The sequence below is a fragment of the Podarcis muralis genome, chromosome 7 (assembly GCF_964188315.1).
Source record: "Podarcis muralis chromosome 7, rPodMur119.hap1.1, whole genome shotgun sequence".
Classification (NCBI taxonomy): domain Eukaryota; kingdom Metazoa; phylum Chordata; class Lepidosauria; order Squamata; family Lacertidae; genus Podarcis; species Podarcis muralis.
In genome coordinates, this window is record NC_135661.1 from 62775961 (window position 1) to 62789987 (window position 14027).

Here is a 14027-nt window from a genome sequence, read left to right on the forward strand (position 1 = left end):
TGTGAAGTTCAGTGGGTAACACGACTAATTGCGCACAAGAGCTTTTAATTATCAGCCTACATTGTGGAATTGTGTATACTCTCACTTCAACCATTGACATTGCTTCTACAATGCCAGACAGGGTGGTTCAGCTCTTCAGTTGCTGGGTCAAAAATATGGTCCTGGAAATAAAATCTTTTACATGCTTTCTAATGGTGCTTCCAGACGGGTGTTTATAATGAAATCAGTGTGACTCTTACACACATTCTTTACAGCATCTGTATGATGTGTCAGCATCAAGATGCCCATTCTGCTACTTACTTTTCTTTTTTACGGTAAACCTAGATTTCTCCTTACGTTGAGCCTATATTTCTCCTCAATGAAGAAAATCCAGTAAGTAAATTGTACATTCACGGTTGCCGCCTGTGTGAAGATCTGTAGCATATTTTGAGGAGGATGGTTTGCCACATATGTATTGGCATTCCAGGGAGTGGTCTCTATCTCCACACCTCTGTTTCCATGTGCTCCTCACATAAGCACAACCCTAGCTGTTTTGTTTCTGGCATCCCAAATGATACAAGCATGGCTCTTTCCATGCAGCATTTTGAAGGCATGTGTGGGTACAGAAATACCTGTGCACATGCCTAGAACAAGAAAAGATAGCAGAGAGTAAGAGAAAGGGGGCTGGGGCAGGGAGGGGAGAGGAGAGGAAACACAACCGAGATACATTCCATCAAGTTTCCACTGCTGGTGTGGATAGCAAAAGGTAGAACACAATGAATACCCATGGTTGAAAATAAAATGCTTATGTGTGGAAGATGATAGTTTTGCAACATGGCAGACATAGAGAAAATTAGGTCTGGAATCACCCCAGATAAAACTGAATACAGGAAGAAAAAACTTAGGTATCATATTTCAGGGGGGAAAGTATTCTGAGTGTATCTAATACTCAGGGCTGACCCATCCATGAAGTAGACTGAGGCAGTCACCTCGGGCTGCAGAATTCTGTGGGTGCTTTGCCTTACCCTGCAGAAGCAAGAAGAAAATGGTGGTGCTGGCGACTTCCTGCAAGATACCATGAGAGTCATGCAAAAAATGTCTCGGAGCTCCTGTGGGATCTTGCTGGAAGCTGCCAACGCCTGTTATCTGGTACCACTGTGGGTGCCCACCCTTCCTACATCCCTGCCTGCCCCGCCACTGGGGAAGCAAGGCGAAGTGGCTCTGGCTTTGGGGCTCTTACTAGATCTTGCCAGGCGCCGCGGCCGCATGACTCCGGTAAACAAGGTTTGAGATGGTGGGAGAGCACAGGGAGTCACCTTCCCATTTTGCCTAAGACAGTAAAACAGGACAGCCACTCTTGATAATACTATTTCCATGACAATGCTGGCATTTTATGTTGAAGTTGTTGGTATGTTAGTTTTGTTCAGAAGTGAGTTTTACTCACCTGCACACTTTGATTGTTGTTACAATAGTTTTCTGCCTATTGAAAAGTAGCTGCTGCTGTTGTTTTCGGCTGAAAATTGTGATAGCTGAAAGGTGTTAATCAGTTAAATGGTGTGCAGTTAACCTGGGTAATGCTGATAAAGCCACTTTGCACTGCCCACCGGGATAGAAACCATGCCGTTAACGGGGACCCTAGGGTGCAGGAGCTATGAGGGCGCGCATCTGGATAATCGGGCTATGAGGGCGCGCATCTGGATAATCGGGCACAGCATTGTGCATTGGGCCAGGGTCTGCGCCATCAATTCTGGTCTCGGGCCACACCTTAACTACATCAATATATCTTGGATCTCTCGGAGGGAAATGCGCTGGGCCGGAATGTTGCCCACAATTAGAGCCAGAGCGGCAGCGGAGGGCTCCCCAGATGCTTTAGTTATCCAATTAGGTGAAAAGGACTTAGCTTACAGAAAGGCAGTCGACTTGATGTGGCATATCTTTAGTGACTTTGAGGAACTTAAGGCCTCTTACCCAAACATCACCATTCTTGGGGCCTTGTTGATGGAAAGCCGGGTTTGGAGAGAGAGCAGGTGCCCGATAGCCGCAAATAGGGCTAGGAAAGCCTTGGATCGGGCGGTGGTGCGTAAGGCCTCTTATCCAAACATCACCATTCTTGGGGCCTTGTTGATGGAAAGCCGGGTTTGGAAAGAGAGCAGGTGCCCGATAGCCACAAATAGGGCTAGGAAAGCCTTGGATCGGGCGGTGGTGCGTAGAGTGGCAGCCCTGGGTGGGTGGGTCATTGACCACCCGGGCAACTGCGAGGCCCTCTACCGGCTTGATGGCGTGCATCTTTCGGATGCGGGAAATGATACTTGGCTTGATGGCGTGCATCTTCAGATGCGGGAAATGACATGTGGCTTACTGATATAGCAAAGGGGGTAAGGGATTGGTTTCAGGCATGAGAGTATTGGCGGCGAGCGATTGCTCGTGTGGCAGTAGGCATTGGTAAGAAGGGGTTAAGAGGATGTGTGGGGGGCGAGGAACGCCATCACCTCCCCCCAGCGACCGAAGGGTGGTCCGTTAAAGGACTCCGGGGGGCGTGGCCCTGTCCGAAGCCTATGGAGGTGAGGGCCAAAGGCACGCCCCAGAGCGGTGACCCGGGGGAGCTCCTAGTCGACGTGCCTCGGCAGGAGACTCCCCCGATATAAGGTTAACCCTTCCCCGTGTCTCCAGCAAATGGGCTGGAGCCGGATAGTCGTTAGGACCAATGCCTAAGCCAATGCCTCTCATTCCTGAATTCAATAAAGTTGTGGCCTAATTCACCCAATTAACCTTAAATTATGGTGTCTCGTGTCTTTATTTATCCTGGGGGGGGGGGGGACTCGCCACGCAACCATAGACCTTTAGTTAGGACTAATCTGTTTCTTTCCATTGTTGTTATAACAGAAAGAAGTTGGAAAAGCAGCTCCTATTTGGAATATTTGGAATGCTGCGGCAGTGGAAGGCATTTGGATATTTCCAGTCCCTGCAGTGGATTTACAAGCAAAACAGAATTCTGCTAAAAGCTGCTGCAGGGGTTAGGATTATTAAAAACCTAACCTAAGCATCTTCTGTTTAGCTCACTGCAAGAAAACTTGTTAGCAGTAAATGAAGAAATTTATTAAACTTGTGCTGTGACAGTTCTCATCTAAAGGTATTTCAGTGCTATGCTTCTGTTCAAGTTCTAAACATGCAAGCATACCATACATTTATAGAATGTTCTCATCATCCTCACACCCACGAAGAATCCTGGAACCTGCAGTTTAAGGGTGGTAGGAACTGCAGTTCTGGGGGTAAACTACAGTTCCTAGGTGTTTTTTTTTTTTTGTGGGGGGGAAATATGCCTTAAATATATGGTGTGTATTCAGTCAAAGTCTTTAGCTGCTCTTGTTTAGGAAAGTTAACTAATGCAAAAGTAAGAAAAAGTCCTGCAAAGGACAGAGCAGAAACATGATGTGGGTTTTCTTGAAAATAATCCTACATAAATTTGGGTAAATTGCATTCTCAACCCAATGGTCATTTGACATGTGTAATATTACAGAATTTGGCATTTATTTTCATTGCCAGGCATGCACATCTCATGAGTATAGGTCGTCCCTCCCACATACATTGTTTATTACTTTAATTATTTGCACATGGCAAACATGGATAACCTTTAAATTTCAACCCCCCTCAAATAATTTGTTCCTCCACCTTGCAATTTAACTGTGTTGGACAACACCGCTGAACACATAGTTGCTCTGTATAGCCTTTCGCCCAAACAAGGATAGTAGCAGCCAGCAGTTCAAAATATTTTCTGTTTCCTAGAACACAAAAAATGTGTGTACGTGTGTTTCTGGGTCAGATTTTGATTTCTGCTATCAGCAGAGTAAATTGGGAACTGGCTGGCGCTAGGAGCTAATGCAATGACAGCAGGCAAAAGAGCCCATTAGTTTGCTATCTTTCATCAGTCTTGAGTGAATCCAGAAGCATCTGGAAAAGTGTTTCTCTTTTCTTTTTCCATATCAATGCAAAGTGATTTTCATACTTTTCAGTGAATAATCACTTCCTCACACCTTAGCAGTTTTCATTGCCTTTTGAAAGATGCCTTTGGCTTTGAATCTGCTCCCACCCGCTCTTTGTAATGGATTTGCTTGTCAAGCACCTGGACTGTTAACAAGGGGACTGTAACATTATGCAATTCTTCATTCAGGTCTGTGTTCCAATGGGTTGCACAACCACATATGTGATTTCCTTGTTGCTTGGGCAGAGATGCAGAAGCTTTGCCTCTCTTCAAACACCTCTTTACCCTGCAAGACTTTAACCACCATCCACCTCTGGAAATTTACCTTTCTATAGCAAGGAGAGCCAGATTCTGTGAGCACAAGCTTCTGGTTCTGCTGTTAGAATACTTTATTGTTTTAACTTCTTCTTAACTTTATTTTTCAGTTTTGGAAAATTCATACAGAATAACAAACAACCCCCTTATATCATAACCAGCCAAGAAACATAATAATAATAATAATAATAATAATAATAATAATAATAATAATAATAATAATATATCCCACTCATCTGGCTGGGTTTCCCCTGCCACTCTGGATGGCTTCCAACAAAATACTAAAAAACAGAACATTCCATGCATGTACATTGTTAAGCCTTTCCTGGTTACCTGAGCACTAGGGAGTTTCATGGGCAGGCTTTAACAAGGTCAATTTCCTTCTGAGAAACCAGCCCCATTCCAGTAAGCAGCAGCGACGGCAGTGGTGGGGAGTTGACTCCACAGCTCTACTCGGCCACACTGGCCACTATTGCTGCAAGGTATCGGGTAACAATTGCCAGATGCAACATTGTATACCCTCCCTGCAAAAAATAATAATGAATGAATTAACTAAAAATTGCCAGTGTCAACTAACCTCCCTGCAAAATTTATGCAAACTAATCAGGATGAATGCGCCATAAACAGGCTGTCTGGTAGCAAACTATGTTTCTTCCTTTTAAAAAACATTTATTTTTCTCCTCACCTCACTAGTTATAATTCTCTTCTCTACTACGTGTGTGTGTGTGTGTGTGTATGTGTGTGTGTGTATGCACGCACACGTGTATAAGCTGATGAAGTAGGCTCTAGTCTACAAACATTTATAAATTAGTCTTTACGGTACTACAAGACTGTGGATTTTGCTGAAGAAGTCTTCATGGGCACAGCCACCCACCCCACCACCAAATATTTCTGTTGTTTCCATACCACTGTTACCTCTTCTAGCTTCCAAGGTTTGAGCATTTGTCCTCTGGGCCCTGGTAGGTGAGACCAGCCCTCAAAATTCTGTAGAACGATCTATATCAGAAATATGGGGGACTAATTTCTGTGGAGATTCTAAGGGTGGATTCTATCCCAGATAGGGGCATCAAAGCACACACACACACTCCTTGAGTTCTTGGGCAAACTTCTTAGCGTGCAGCTAAGAACATGGTGCTGTTTCTTGAGCTTTTAAGTTACGATCTTGTCAGCAAAGAATTATAGCTATCCACGCCTCTCTCTTCCTTCTCCGCCGGATAATATCTCAGCAGCGGAAGGGAATAAAAAGGGAGGAGAGAAGTTTTTGTTTCAACGTTTTAGAGCTTGTGATCTCAACAGCCATGAGAAAAACCTAGCCTCTGGGAATCTGGAACCCTTTAAGAGAGATTAAGCCTAGATGTTTGATTGCAGAACAAATTGGGAGCACAGTAATGAGATATTGCAGCTTTGAGTTTTGAATAGCTGGTGATTAGCGTTGCTGGAACTTTTCAAGCTGCGTGTTTTTGTCAAGTGTGGGAGGAGATATTGCTTTGCACGTATGGTTAGCTTTGCACAAGGCACCTCAGGTCACAGGAAACCTGTAAGCTGAACTGTGCCAAGGAAACACAGTTTAGACTCAGACACACTTAATCCATGCAAGGTTTTCAGCGTACCAGAGGCAATAGGTGAGGGTTATGTTTGTATGGGAGCATCTCCCAGTTCAACACTGTAGCACCAATGCAGGTGCCTGGGAAAAGTCCTGCAACAATGAAGTTGCCTGGTTGGCATTTGTCTGTCTTGGGAGACAAAGGAGGAGTGGGCCTTTGGGGGTGAAGTCAAATTGCGTGGCGATTCCCGCCCCCTCCCACAGATGGAATAAAGATAGATACCGGACACCAGAATTTAGGTTAATGGGCGAAAAATGGCCACAACTTTATTGATTACAGGTAAGAGCGGTATTGGCTTTAGGTATTGGCCCTATCAGACTAACCGGCATAGAACCGGGAAGGGTTAAGCACCAACAGGGGGAGCCCCTGAGATGCACATTCCTAGGCGCTCCCCGAGGGGTTACAGCTCGGGAGCGCGCTTTAGGCCCTAGCCTCCATAGGTTTCGGACGAGGCGACGCCCGCCGGAGCCCTTTATCGGACTACTCTTCAACATTTTGGGGGAGGTGATGGCGCTCCTCCCCCCAACTCATTTGCATAATAATACCCCTGCCAATGCCTAACCGCCCAAACCAAAGGTGTTGTGACGTTTTGCTACGAGGTAGGCGAAAAAACCAAATGGCTTCCAAAATAATGCCAATTAGCCAAGTGGAAAAACTCCTACCAAGCCCCTTGCGGCGACCAACCGAAGTCCATAGCAAAGTCCAAATAAGAACCTAGAGGGTGGGTGGGTAGGAAACTGCAGCTGGCTGTAAGAAAGAAAGGGGCGAGCACGGGCTGCCCCGACCTTAAATGAACCCAACTAAGCCTGCCCCCGCCGCCAGCCGATTGGCTGGCGCGATGAATGATGAATATTAATGAACCTTGGGATTCCCAAGTCCCGCGGGGCTGCAGCCAGCCCCGCGAGGATGTAGGTGGGGCGTGAGCCCACAACTCCCCCCCCCCTTATGTCGGGAGTGGCTCTGTTGGAAGGTTGCAGCGTGGCTCAAAAAACCTTGTCTTGACATTGCACCATGGATTGTCAGAGCAGTGCAGCAGTCACTATAGTCTACAAAAGGGTGTGGGTGTAGTACAGTATGAATAACTGCAAGTCCAAGAGCACAAGATGCAGTTCTACTCCTGACTTGAAGCAGGTGTGAACTCTTTGGGTTCCATGGAGGAAGAGGAGGACATGAATGAAATGCATGGGACATACAACTGATACCCTCAATTTCTGCTGATGCTCTTCCTCATCTGGCATATGAGTGCTACTTCTGGAAGGGTAGGAGGGAATGGAATTTTTTTGCCGGCAAAGGGTAGAAAAAGTTCAATCAAATGCTGACCAATTATCATAAGGTCTTTACAAAATATCCCACACTGTGGAAATGTGGAGATCTGAAGTTAACATTAGAAAAATTAGAAACTGAAATTGACAGATTTATCCATCCTTACATGGAGTAAGTAATGTGCCAGAGACTTAAATGTGCTTTTTAGTGTGTCATCAGAGAATAAACAAAGAAAGCTGCCTTACACTAAGTCAAGCTATTAGTCCACCTAACCCAAAATTGTCTACATCAGTAGTCTTCAACCTTTCCAGACCCAGGACCCACTTCTAACCCAAACATACAATTGGGAACCCAATTTTTTGGTCTTTTACCATATATTTGCATGGTGCTAGTGCTGTTGTTGCGACTCACTTTGGATCAGACCCTGACCCACTAGTGTGTCTTGACCCCCCCAATTGAAGACAAGTGGCCTACATTGACTGGAAGGGTAGGGAAGTGAGTAAGATGATGGCTAACAAATCCCTGGGTGGACTCAAGCCACCATCCTTTTGCTTAATGGCCAAACATAATAATCTTTGGTGCAAGAGTGATAAAATGTAAACTTTTATAAAGTATTTTATTTATCATTTTCAAAGTGTTTTGCATTATCTCATTAAAATCACATGTGAGATGTTCGGCACTGTAGCAATAATTCAGAAAATAATCTCAGTTTTCCCACAGAGTTGCATTAGCCTTGATGACTTCAAAGAACTTGGATAAAAACTGTATTTGAAAGAAAGTCTGTCTGTCTTAGTGGGATGAAGTTCTCTCTTTCACCAGCACCCCTGTAAACCTTTGCATGGTAGCTGGCAGAGTCCAATATGGACATGAAAAGGACACATGACTTTTTGTTGCATCAGGGATAGTCTACGGGGAAAGTCAGCACGTGGGCTTAGGGTAGCCTAGTTTGCCATTAAGTATAGTTTGACATTGCCTTTGTTTAGCGAGAAAGTTTTGGAAGCGTTACACCGACTCTTCTCTGCCCTATCAAATGTCTAATGGAGTTTTGAACTTTATGAAACATGTGTCTGGAACCTGTTCTAAGCTCATGGAAAAAATGACACCTTGCACTGGGTGTGTTAGCTTGGTGTGCAGTTTACAACTGCTAAAGGAGCTCAAAGTTTTCATCGTAAATCCAATGTTTTCAGGATTTTAAGCTAAGCAATAAAATGTTAAAATATGAAAATTGTATTTAAAACTTGGCTTCTTGTGTCTAAACTTTTGGTGTATGGAGATATATCTGCTAAAATTCTTCAGATCCACCATGAAGCAAGGGTTAGTGAGAGAGGAAAGAGATAGTGAGTTCAGGAGACCGTAGCCTGAAGGAGGCATTCTGAATTTTTCTCATTTTAAAATTCAAACTTGTGTTTGGAGGGTAGTTCTTTGGAGAGCAGTTGTGTAAGAGCAGGAGTTTTCCAAGCACTGTGTTACATCCAATAAGTGGGTTCTACGGTTTCCAGTGAATCATCCTAGCCTGGCTAAGCTCCCATAGACCATACTGTAGAAGCTGCGTATTATTTAGCTTGCTTGCTAAAGTGGCATCAAGCCACTCAGCAAACCCTATGCAGTCTACATAGTTTCATGGTGGGGCTTCCAAAATTGCTTAGGGCTATGTTCAGAATATGGTAGTGGTTTCCACACAGCCCATGGCCTTCTGTGAAATGGAAACTTGGGGCAATGAATTATGTACAGCTGTAAGTTACCATGTTAAAAACATCATGTGATCCATCCCTGAGTGACACCTTCTGTAGCTTTCAGTGTGTGGCATGATGGCACTGGCCTTGTGAATGCTCCGACACAAGTACAGCTTATGTCTCACCAGTATCTCGGTTTTAAACAATTTTGTAAGATTTTCTAGGGTGCTGTGAGTCATGAACTAGTGTATATGGTAAGCCCACTAGTACTGCTGGAAAAATAAACTCAACCCATAGGATTCATTCAAGGAGTACACAAAGTTTGAAGCCTTCATGAACTACAGTGATGAATATTAATGAAAAATGACTTTATTAATTTCTGCTAATCTCCCTGTGCCTATAAAGCAATTAGATTCATTGGAAGGCCCTCACATTAGGCAGTGCGAAGCAAATGCCCGAGGAAGCCAATTTTGGGTGTCATGAAAGGGCAGCAAATTGTCAGTTATTTAATATATTCTTATTGAATTTTTATACCTGGAGAGAGGCCCATGTGGGCTTTTTTTATTTTTTGCTGCAGTTGCCAAAATAGAATCACTAGTCATGGCTACTATGCATCATGATTGGGTTGGGGGCACCATTTACTATTCCAACCCAGGTAGGAAAATATCTGGGTTGGCAATGAAAGAGAGGAATCCACGCTATATGAGGGCCTCTAGCTGCTGATCCCCACCACAGTGAAGTGAATTAAAAATTATAAATAAAATCCATGAGGATATTCACAAATTCCCCCCTCCCCCATGTCTGGCTTCCTTCACCAGTCACCTGTAGGCAACCTTATTTTATCTGCAGCAACTACTTCTTTTCTAAAGCGGGGGTGTTGTAGTTCAGGTGGTGGTAGTAGTAGGGCTGATGCCCGGTGCCCAGGGAAGAGATGGTATCTAGAGTCCCAGCTAGTTGCTGCTGCTTTTGTATGGATTCCTCTTGGAAGGAAGAGAGCAGTCTAGGGAGGGGAAGAAAACGCTGTGTAGAGGAAAAACTTGACTTATATTTTTGAAAAGGGGTTAATGGACAAAACAGGAGGAAAAATGGTCACATGCTTTAAACCCACAAAATCCCTTAGTTAAAGCTGGGCTTGTCAGTCATTCTTATAGGGCAAAGCAAGGGCAGGAAGAGGGGAGAGGCTCAGCTTGTTCAAGGGGGAGCAGATCAGGAAGGTCTCCCTTCAGTTGGGTTCCTGTTCATTTGCATTGACAGTTCATGTTCTCCATTCATCTTCTCCAGACCCTGCTCATCATCTGGATTGACAGACAGACCATCAGTCGTTGGCCGCTGTGCTGCTTTGAAGGTTTGTGTCTTCTAATTGCATGCTTTATTTCACTGACCCTGGTAATGCAACATATCAGTATTTCGTGGCAACTAGTCAGAACAGAGTAAGAAGCTTGTCCCTTGTTGCAGTTTAGGAAGTATACATGCACCCCAGGCTCCCAACAGACTGGCAGTGCAGTGCATCAGCCTGGGCAAACTTTGATTGAATCGTGAACACAGCTGTTGGTTGGTTGTGAAGAACATTGAGGCAGAAATGAAAAGCTGCAAGATCCTGCCTCCCAGTCTCTCTGGCATACTCTTTGAAAAGAGCTAATGTGTGAGAGTCTGGTGATGCATAGTAGGTCTTGGGGATTTAGTTCCTTTTGACAGCACTCTTGTTGCTAAGACACAATTACAGTGGAAATAGGAAGCAGAACATGCCCTCAGTTATCCTGCAGCAATGGCCCATCCAGCTCGGTGGATAAGCAGATGACCTGAAAGGCACAGTACAGACTGATACAGTGGTACCTCGGGTTACACACGCTTCGGGTTACATACGCTTCAGGTTACAAACTCCGCTAACCCAGAAATAGTTGTTGTTGTTTAGTCGTTTAGTCGTGTCCGACTCTTCGTGACCCCATGGATCAGAGCACGCCAGGCACCTCTGTCCTCCACTACCTCCCGCAGTTTGGTCAAACTCATGCTGGTAACCTCGAAAACACTATCCAACCATCTTGTCCTCTGTCGCCCCCTTCTCCTTGTGCCCTCCATCTTTCCCAGCATCAGGGTCTTCTCCAGGGAGTCTTCTCTTCTCATGAGGTGGCCAAAGTACTGGAGCCTCAGCTTCACGATCTGTCCTTCCAGTGAGCACTCAGGGCTGATTTCCTTAAGAATGGATGCGTTTGATCTTCTTGCAGTCCATGGGACTCTCAAGAGTCTTCTCCAGCACCAGTATCTCGGGTTAATAACTTTGCTTCAGGATGAGAACAGAAATTGTGCTCCTGTGGCCCAGCGGCAGCAGGAGGCCCCCATTAGCTAAAGTGGCGCTTCAGGTTAAGAACAGATTCAGGTTAAGAACGGATCTCCGGAATGAATTAAGTACTTAACCCGAGGTACCACTGTATATAAAATCAAGATGCTGTTGTCTACATGGTAGGTTAGAGCTAAGGGTAACTAAAATAGCTTTCCCTAACCTGCCGTTTTCCAGTTGTTTTGGACTACAACTCCCATCAGCCCCAATCATCATGGCTATTGTTCAGAGATTATTGGAGTTGTAGTCTGGACAGCATCAGGCTGGGGAAAGCTGCTCCACATAGAAGTGAACAACTGTTAAGAGGCATACATTCTTGACTTCTTCCCTTGTGTGATTTGATCCTGATCTGAAATCTTTTTGTAAGAAGTGCTCAAGCCAGTTACCCAGCTTGGACAAAATAGCAAGCTGTGCTTTTAACAAACCAGGACATCATGTATTAAAATAGACGAGGAGAGGTGCAAAGGGGAGCACGGAGTATGTAGGCTTACAATGCATTTCCAGTCTGAGAAACTATAGTTTGTTGATGAAAGATGTTATTAAACTAGACTAGCATTGTAGTAATAGATCTAACTACCCTACTGATAGAGAAGTGTTTACTAAAAAGATATGCTGGGTTATATTCAGAGTAGATCCATTAAATTTAATTACCATGACCAACCTAGGTCCATTCATTTCAATGGGTTGACTCTGAGTAAAAGTTAGTTGACTATATATAACTCACGGTTCTGAAGTTACATTAATGGGATAGTAAATAAAATACATACAGCTGGGGGTAGGCGGTCTTTTCCTTTTGTGTGTGATCTGACTCAAAACTATAGTTGCCAAACAATTAGAGAATTTTAATACAATTAAGTGTCCTATGTTAATTGCCTGTAACTAATTGCCTCACAAAATAAAATTTGCCCTTACTGCCTAACTAATGGTTGTAGCCCTGCTAAAAAATATTGGTAGTTGGAGCAGTTTTGGTCAAATACTATCATTTCCTCATTAGTTACATACTTCTTAATATTTTTTCCCTGTGGCATCAGTAATACCTTAAAATAGGTGCAGACCATACTGGTCCAGTCGTGTGCAGACATGGTTAAACATGTTTAGTGCTAACCCTGGTTACAATCCTGAACATTAAAAGAAAGCTAAGACCTGCCTCTGGAGTTTAGAACAAACTTAGTTCGTCTCTAAAGTGCTACTGGACTTTTATGTATTTATTTTTTATATTTCAAAAATTCTAGCAAGTTCTGTTTGCTAATCCGTGAGCATAAAGACTGGGGAGATGGGGAAACGGGTTTGCTAGGTGCAGACCATGGTTTGCAAAGTCATGGTTTTGCATCCTGATCTGCAGCTACTCCTTAATCATGGTTTAAGTAGTTAGATGGACCATGTGATATCAGCAGTAGAATCTAATTGGTTGTACATTCTTCTAGTAATCTATTTCTCCTAATGCGTTTGTTCAATATTATGATCTAACTTTGCAAATAGTTGCCTTATTACATAATTCCAGAATAGTTTTTTTTAAGGATTTGTCCTCTTAAAGTGCCTAAAATGAGTGTACAGTGGTACCTCAGGTTACATATGCTTCAGGTTACAGTACATACACTTCAGGTTACAGACTCCACTAACCCAGAAATAGTACCTTGGGTTAAGAACTTTGCTTCAGGTTGAGAACAGAAATTGTGTTCCGGCAGCAGCGGGAGGCCCCATTAGCTAAAGTGGTGCTTCAGGTTAAGAACAGTTTCAGGTTAAGAACGGACCTCCAGAACGAATTAAGTACTTAACCCGAGGTACCACTGTATATCTGCCTGAAAATCCTGGAGCAGTATATGAAAGTAGGGTGTGTGGGGGGGGAGCCTAAACCAGCTCCAGGAATGTGTTGGTGCTGAGCACACAGCAAAAGGTGGCCTCTAAGAGACCTGACTGGTTCATGACTGCTAATATCTGACTCGTGAGATCTGTGAGGATGAAACACACCTACTGAACAAACTAGAGGTTCATAAGCTCCTTGAATATTTAAATCTATCACACCACATCTGTGAAAGGAAAAGACCCATGGCATATACAGTAGGAAATAAAAGGGTTTCTGTCTACAGTGCGGTGATGGGGATTAAGGGACGTGTGATCATTGAAATGTCTCCATGGAAGCAGGGGGGTGGTGGCGGAGGAGAGAGGGAATAGGATTAATGAATGAGGGATGAAGGGAGGTAATAAAGCATGTGACCCCCCACCTAAAGAGATGATGTGGGGGCGGGCGTATGCTTTATAAGCCATATAACTGGCTCTGGAAGTGTTGTGTACTATTCGCTAAAGAAAGGGGAGGCTAACAAGGCATTATGGTGGATGTTAGCTTCCAATCACATCTCCCTCAGGTAATGTGCCACCAGTATGCAACTCTCCTGGTAATACCTAGTTCAAGAAACATGTAATATGATGTCAATGCATTTAGCCTTCCATACACCACTTGAATTAATTTGCAAGGGAGCTGGGCAACACTGAGCAGAATGACATCCTGTTATACGTGTCTTGTACTAAATTTTAGCAGTGGGGAGTGGTTGGAGATAGCCAGGCATCCCCCAACATGTTTAGTTAAGCTGAAAGGTTGTTTGATCCAGGCCAGTTGTCACTATCTGGCATCCTAAGGCAGTTGCTGTTGTCCTCTTGCAATAGGGATGCCTTCTGGGTTCCAGTGGCTCTAGCTTCAGCCACCATCTTAGTTCCCCCCAAATATGAAACAATTCCATGAAGGTCCTGTCATTCCATAGCACTGATGTGTGGGATTTTCTCCCAAAAAAAGAATGGCAGCTGCTATATAAATATGGAATGCTGCTATTATATAAACAATGGAAATTCTGAGGCATTGTATTTTGGGAATACGAAGATGGAAC

At 44.1% G+C, this 14027-nt stretch overlaps 1 protein-coding gene across 2 annotated transcripts in view; it reads left to right on the plus strand.

Moving 5' to 3' along the window:
- COL8A2 (collagen type VIII alpha 2 chain) overlaps nt 1–14027 on the plus strand; it is a 146514-nt gene that overhangs the window by 64945 nt on the left and 67542 nt on the right. The window contains exon 2 of one of the 2 annotated variants that reach the window (XM_028738933.2): nt 10095–10158. The exons of the other annotated variant lie outside the window; for it this stretch is intronic. The gene's annotated coding sequence lies outside the window, so the exon portion shown is untranslated. The remainder of the gene's footprint in view (nt 1–10094; nt 10159–14027) is intronic. 2 annotated transcript variants of the gene reach the window in all.